The sequence below is a fragment of the Melospiza melodia genome, unplaced genomic scaffold (assembly GCF_035770615.1).
Source record: "Melospiza melodia melodia isolate bMelMel2 unplaced genomic scaffold, bMelMel2.pri scaffold_28, whole genome shotgun sequence".
Lineage (NCBI taxonomy): Eukaryota > Metazoa > Chordata > Aves > Passeriformes > Passerellidae > Melospiza > Melospiza melodia.
This window is the reverse complement of record NW_026948600.1, coordinates 11,216,054-11,224,129: the sequence shown is the minus strand read 5'-3', so window position 1 is coordinate 11,224,129 and position 8,076 is coordinate 11,216,054.

Here is an 8,076-nt window from a genome sequence, read left to right as displayed (position 1 = left end):
ATATCCTGTATTCACTTTAAATACACTACTGAGATCTACTTAACTACAAATTATTTGGAAACTGAAATCAAATTATTCCCTGAGGCTTGTTAAGGTGTTCTGAATGTTAATGAGCCCTGGGACACTAAATTCCTGCACTGAAGAGCTGAAGGCTGAACAAGCCTCTGGAGCAGGAAAATTCAGCAGCAGCCTCCAAGTTGCTGAGGATGTCAGCAGCCCCCACTGAGGCCATCCCTGCCCAGAGACCGTGGGGGAATGGGCAGACAAGGAGAGCGTCCCGGGGGCTGGGGCAGCACAACTCAGAGGCAGCAGCGGCTCCAGCTGGGAAATGGAGTGTGGAATGTGGCTGGGAAAGCCCTGTCTGGGCTGTGCCAAGCAGGACAGACAAGCCCTGATCCCCATCCACTAAACAACTCTCTCAAGGAGACATTTAAAAGTAATTACAATTATTTGTGTTCTCTGAGTTGGACGCACTGCAGAAATTCTGGCAAGAGATCCTCAGGAGCTTAAAAGAACAAAACAGCCTATATTAGTAATATTAGAAAATTATGGAAACTTGGCAAATGGTTTAATATGACACTCAATGAAAAAAAAACCAAACCACTTATCAAAGCTTTAAATTGGACCATTCACCTTCACAAACTCTAAGTCTGTGCAGTTTTAAGTTACTCAAGATTTGCAAGAGAACAGAAATAGAAGAAAAAGACACAGAAAGAGATAAAAAAAAATATATAGAGAGAAGCACACACACAGCTACCAAGTCCTGGATTCCAGATGGAAAATTTCAAGTTCAGATGGAAATTCCAAGTGGAGGTTGGGTCAAGATACGTGCTTGCCTTGTGGTCAGCTTTCAATATCTCTTTTTTTCCCTGGGCCCTTCCCCCAGGTGGGACTTGGGCTCATTTGGTCCTTCAGGAGCTAGGCTGGGGGCTGAAGAGGTGGCTGTGGAGCATTGCCTGTGCTGTGCCAGGGACTGGCAGACGCTGCTGGGCTGGGATAGAGGCTCTGGGGGGATTGGGGTGACAGGGCAGGGCAGGGCTGCGTTTATAGGGCAGGGCAAGGCTGGACCTGCCCCTTCCTCCCCTGTGCACAAAATGTTTTGAGCCAACAATCTCCTCCAGTTTGTCACAACAGGGAATGTTGGCAGTGAAATCCCAATTCTGTCCATAGGAGGAGAACAGTTCTTTTCCATTGGGAAGGAAAGTACGGAGTACCAGTGTTTCAGAAGCAGATGACAAGAGATTCGTAATGTTCCAAGGTCAGCTGGACCAGGTGGCTCCTGGGAGGCCAAACCAGCAAGACCTGTTCCATCTTCCCTTGGTTTTATGGGGCCCTATAGTGTCACAATCATGGCTTGGATCCATGAGGCCCCACAGTGCCATAATGGTGTCTTGTTTCCATGGCGTCCAGCAGTGTCACAATGTCCCCTAGGCTCCACAAGGCCTTGAAGTGTCACAACGGTCCCACTGATTCCATGAGGCCTTGCAGTGTCACAATGGTCTCCGTGGTTCCCCAGGCCCCACAATATCACAGGACTCCTCTGTTCCACGAGGCCTGCAATGTCACAATGGACCTTTGGACCCTGGGAGTTTGCTGTGTCACAATGGTCTCCTTTGGCTCCACAGTGTCCCAATGGACCACTGATGACATAAGGCCCTGCAATGTCACAATGGACCTTTGGTTCCAGCAGCCCTGCAGTGTCACAAAGGCCTCTTAGTTTCACAAGGCCCCACAGTATCACAATAGTCCTCTTGGTTCTGAGGGGACCCCCAGGGTCACAATGGTCTCACTAGTTCCATGAGGCCTCACAGTGACACAATGCTTTGCTTATTCCATGGTGCCCCACAGTGTCACAATGGTCTTCTTCATTCCATGAGTCTGTGAAATGTCCCAATGGTCTCTCCATGGTTCCATGAGTTCTTGCAATGTCAAAGTTTGGACCCTTGGCTCCATGGAGTCTTGCAGTGTCACAATGGCCCCTTGTTCTATGACACCCCAAAGTGTCACAATGGTCTCCACAGTCTAGGGAGTCCCCGCAGTATCACAATGGACCCTTGGTTTGATGGGGCCTCTCAGTTTCACAATGATCCCTACATTGCATGGAGCCACACCGTGTCAGTACATTCCCCTTGGTTCCATGAGGCTCAGCAATGTCACGGTGGTCTCCATGATTCCATGAGTCCCCACAGAGTCTCAAGGTGTCAATGGTCCCTTGGTCTCACAGGGCCCCACAGTGTCACAATGGTCCCTTGGTCTCACAGCGCCCCACAGTGCCACAATGGTCCCTTGGTTCCATGGGCCCTGTGCTGCTGCATTTCCCCCTCCCCTTCTCAGGCCGCCCTGCCAGCTGAGAAATGCTCCTTGGGCCTCGGCCTTGGCCAACAGCCCCTGGGCTCAGCTCCTCTGCAGTTCATCACACTGTCTGCTCCAGGCACTGCTGCTGCCCAACCAGCTAGTTGTTTCTGTAGAAGCAGCCCTGGGAACTGTTTTTATTCCTTCAGTGGCACAACATCCCTGTTCTCACAGTGCCAAAGAAAGCTGTGGATGCCAAGTGCGGCCAGGATGAGCCATTGCTGGGACTGAAGCCTCTCTCTTGGGGCCCTGCAAACAGCGCTCCAAAAGGAGCCCTTGGAGCTCTCCTGGGTCAGCGACTCCCTCTGAGTGGGGCCTCTCCCAGCTGGGAACTCTCCCCTTTGCTGCACCTGGGGATCCTGAACAACCACAGAGCCTGGGTCGATCCCCCCACTCCTCCAGGCTCAACCCTTCACCTGCTGGGGAGATGCCAAAGGATCCACAGTGAGCATTCCCTGCCCTCAGGGGAATTTCTCACAGGTGCCTTGCACTGACTCTTTGTGTCTGTGTGCACATAGGAGTGTTCAAGGCATCTTTAAGGACTCCTCTGATTTCAGCCAGCACGTCCAGCGCCTTCTGCTTCACTTCCTTGTGGCTGTCAGATATTCTCAGGACAAAATAATCAAAAATCTGTGAAGAGAACAAGCAATGTGAAAGCTGGATTCAAATGTCCTTGTTTGAAGACTGGGTGTAGCAATCAACAATGTCAAAGATGAAAGTGATCCTTTCTGTCAGGTCAGCACTCGCTTGCACAATTTCACTGTTTTTCTGTGGGCCACTCACTGGAATGGTGGCACAGCCTCATGCTAGTTGAAAGATTTTCTTCTGTTTTAGGAGGTTTGGCTGAGGACAGAATAGTTCCTATGGTATTTCTCTCCATCTATAAATCATTAAATTAATTCCATTTATAATGCTGAAGACTACCTTTGCTTTGAATGGAAGCAGATGTTTACAATGCCTGGTTTTATATACAGTTGCTTTAAGTACTGAGGGCAGTTATGATTTTGCCAAAATTATGGCTGGAAGAGATCTAAGTTTTCTTTTGTTTGTCTCAGAGCCAGTGTTTGGAGAAGTGCAGGGCTCTGATCAACTCTTCCAGGATCCAGACCATTTCTCTAACAGGTGGACTTCTAAAATGTCATATGCTGTACAGCACTCATTAGAGCAGGTTCAGTACCTTGACAGCCTCATTATCAGGCACCTTTTCCTGGAAAAAGGGAAAAAGCAGCTACTGGGAGGAGAAGGCAGAGATGCGTCCTTAGCTGTTTTCCTCCTTTTCCAAAGAGAAAAAAAGACCCCCCAAGAAGGGTGAGCACTGTCTTTACCAAGAGGAATAGGAATAAGGATGGAAATGAGTAGCCAGCGCTGTGCCTGTGTAAGACAAGATGGACTATATAGAAGTATTCTTTAGAAAAATCAACGGGGTCTAAACCAACCCAGTCTGATACTTCTCTTCCCTATGCAAACCCATTTTTGGTCTAGAGAACAATTGCCAAGTTTTCAGGGGCTGGATTCCCTTCACTTAACCCAACTGGGAGTAGGAGAGAGCAGCAGTTACACCAGCAGAAAGTTCTGCCATCATCTGATGAACAGCAGCAATAGGCAAATGCCAGACAAATACAGCTGGACTGAAACAACTTGTCCTGAAGCCTGGACCTGAATTACATTTGTCTGGGTGAGAAGGACCAGTGTGTCACAAACAGCCAGGACAGAGTGCCAAGACACACTGAATTAACTTTGCAGATACAGGCTTAGGAAAGGAGCTAAAGGAAAGGAGCAGTGAAGGTACCCTACATACTTGGGCAATGTTAGTGGAGATGAGCTGGGGGCTGGTTTTGCAAAGGTCTAGGAGGAGCTCCACTCCTTCCATCCTTGTCTGAAACCCCTTGGCTTCCAGGAGATGGTAAAGCTTCTGGGCTTGTGCACGGGGTAGGAGGTGTCCATCAGAGGGAGATTTCACCCTGGGAAATAAAACCAAATGAGGACCTGGTGGTGATAATTATCATAGCATAGCATCCCCATAGTGGAAATAATTAGCATTGACTCCATGATTTCAGAAGGCTGATCCGTCACTTTATTAAACTATACTATACTATACTATACTATACTATACTATACTATACTATACTATACTATACTATTACTATACTGAAACTCATCACCCTTACAGACAGTCTGATACAGACATACCAGATTGGTCAATTGAATCTAAAACACCATCACCAGTGGCTCTGCTGGATCTCACCAAGTGTATCACAGGTATGGCCTCCCCTTCTGAGCCAAGAGCTCTTCCCAGGGAGTATTTACAGGGAATGCCTGTGAGCAGATAGCAGAGCAGCTTCTCCAAACCAGGAGGTGCTGAGCTTGTCCCTGCTGCCCAACAGCCAAGGCAGGTGGGTTTGGTAGGTTTTCTGTTGGAGAGTTTTTGTGCAGACGTGGCTTGAAGGAAAAAGGGCCATGATCATATACAGCTGGTTAAGCAGTAAAAAGCAGCTGTAAGCAGTAAGTTCTCAGACTTCTGATTACAAGAAAAACAAAAACACTGCGTCCTTGATCAAATAATGAGAAAAACACGGTGAAAAACATGGAGTCCTTGAATGTAGTCAACAACAGTCAACAGCAGGATGTAAAAACAAGTATTAGCCTCAACAAGAAAGCCACAGGTATTAGCAACAAAGGAAGGGTTGGCATGTAATCTGTAACCAATGATGAGCTCGGTTTTTGCAATATGTATGAGCTTAATCAACACTACTAAAAAAGTTTGTAAGCTGGATCAATAAATCCGAGACAAAGATCATCAATAGGATGTGCTCGGCTCCCTTCACTTTGCTGAAAAGGTGACCTCGACCTGATACGGCGACAGACCACGGAGGAGTGAAGAACTGAGTCAGGTCCTGAAAGCAGCCAGGATGGCGGAAAAGCATGGAGAAAAAAAAAGGAGAAAAAAGAAGCTGAGACGCGCTGTGCTCTGGGTGTCATATAGACGAGCCCGGCTGACACGTGCTGCTGCAAGCTTGAAGAGCTGCAACAGCGCTGATGATTTAGGTATGGAAAGGCAAGCAGCATATGATTTATTTGCTGCCTTTTTACAAAAATGGCATGTTAGGGGAATAGATTTACAAAAGGATTTACCAGGGCTTTTAGCCTATGGATATGCTAAGGGAATTTTTATTAACCCCCAACTGTTCACGAGTTAACAGAGTGGTGTAAATTCGGTGATTTATTGTGGGAGGCCGCTTTAGAGGATAAAACTGCCAAGAAGTTAGGTAAATTATGGAGGGTGGTTCACAATGAGATGTTACAGCATCAGGCCGAGAGAAAAGCAGCCCAACAGGCAACAGCTGCACATGGCCGTAATAAAGATTATGATCAGGACACGGGTACTCTCCTAGCCCCTGCAGTTAGGACGGTGGTTTTGCCTGCCTCGCCGTCCTCCTCGGCTTCGCCGGGACTGGGTATAGAGCGCACTTGTGAGCCTTCCGCACCCCCTGTAGAACAGGAGCCATGGCCAAAACCACCCGGTAAGCTCCCGCAAGGTAATGAGCCCGTCCCTGGGGCGGAAAACGACCTAGTGGAGGCTGTAACGAGGGAGCGATGGGAGGCTTGGGCTGCACTGGCAAAAGACACCATGGAGAAAGGGGATGACAGGGTTATTAGCATTGCTACCCAGCTAGCTTGTCCTGTTGTATTCAGTCGGCAGGAGGGAGGGGGCATGAAGGCTACCATTACAGCCCTTGATTGGAAATTACTATCTCAGCTGAGATCTACTGTTAGTCAATTTGGAGTGAAAAGTGAGCAAGCCAAACAAATGTTAGACTATATCTTTGATACCAGTCTTCTCTTGGTAAATGATTGTCGGGGAATAGCTACATTGATATTTACTCAACATCAGCAGTTGTTATTCAATGCTCATTGGCAAGAGCTTGTAAATGAATGCGTAGCACAATTAGGGCTAGGCTTAGAAGAACAAGCAAAGACCTTTCAAAATCAGGTGTTAGCTGCTCTTGCACCACTTCAAGCGTCAGCTGCACTGGCTCTAATGGCTAGTTAGTGCCAAAAATGCTGCTCGGACACCCACAATACGGGCGCCTGCAAGCGGAGACCGGGAAGTACGAACCGCAGTGACCGCGAACCGACACAAGTCATCACTGCCGCATCAGCACCCTCTCCTGTCTCCAACCTGCCACCACAGGGAGCCTCAGCTTGGACCTGGCAGCTGCCGTAGATGTTACGTTGACGACCCCGCACCCAAAAAAATCCGGATAGGGATTCAGGGACCTATTGTTATACAGGGTCACGCGGTGGGTGCTCTGCTGTCCGGAAGACCATCTGGGTCTATTTGGGACTATTTGTTTTACCTGGCATAATTGATGTGGACTATACAGGAGAAATTATGGTTGTGGTGCATACCCCTTTCCCACCACTCCAAATTAATAAAGGACAGAGGATTGCTCAGCTGGTGCCACTTGAACAAATGACTAAGGGATTACAGGGTATAAAAGGACAAGAGAGGGGGGAAAATGGTTTTGGATCCACTGGAGGACTTACCTTACTGAATTTGAACCTTTCTGAGAGACCCAAGAAAAGGGTGGAAGTGGAATTTCAAGGACAAAAAAGATAATTTTCAGGCTTGCTGGACACTGGAGCAGATTCGAGCATCATTAGCCCTACCTGTTGGCCTCAACACTGGCCTTTGCAGCCAGCAGCCACCACAGTGACCGGGGTTGGAGGTTTTACCCTGGCTAGCCATTCTCCTCCTCTCTGGGCTCGCATGAATGGAAAACAGCTAACAGCTTTATTTTTCTTAGTCCAATTACCACCTACCGTGCAATGGCTTATAGGGAGGGACATTATGGCTCAGTTGGGCATGGCTTTAACCCCTTGGGGTAAAAGCCATTGCTTGGACCGTGGCTGAGGAACATTATTACATATGCTATAGGGATACCAGGTGTGCTTTTAATGCTTTTGCTTATTTTGCCTTGTATTTTTGATTGTATTCAAAATATGGTGAGTAGAATGATAGAAAAAGCCTGGCAGACTAACCTCCTTGTGCAAAAAGAAAAACGGGGGATATGTTGAAGAGTTTTTGTGCAGACATGGCTTGAAGGAAAAAGGGCCATGATCATATACAGCTGGTTAAGCAGTAAAAAGCAGCTGTAAGCAGTAAGTTCTCAGACTTCTGATTACAAGAAAAACAAAAACACTGCGTCCTTGATCAAATAATGAGAAAAACACGGTGAAAAACATGGAGTCCTTGAATGTAGTCAACAGCAGGATGTAAAAACAAGTATTAGCCTCAACAAGAAAGCCACAGGTATTAGCAACAAAGGAAGGGTTGGCATGTAATCTGTAACCAATGATGAGCTCGGTTTTTGCAATACGTATGAGCTTAATTAACACTACTAAAAAAGTTTGTAAGTTGGATCAATAATTCCGAGACAAAGATCATCAATAGGATGTGCTTGTCTCCCTTCAATTTCCTCAGTTTTCCCTGGCTGCTGCAGAGCTGGGCAGCACCTGAGATGGGGGCAGCGCTCGGCCTGGGGCTGAGCTCTCACTGGGGCTTCTCAGAACCCACCTCCACAAAGGGAGGGCTAAAAATGCCCCAGCTGGCTCCTCTCTGGGGAGCTCAGGGACATCTGTTGTCTTTGAGGGGAAATGGTGGCAAATGCTGTTTCAGGGCATCAGTTTGTTTTGTCCTTACAGAATTCTTGTTTTTCTCTT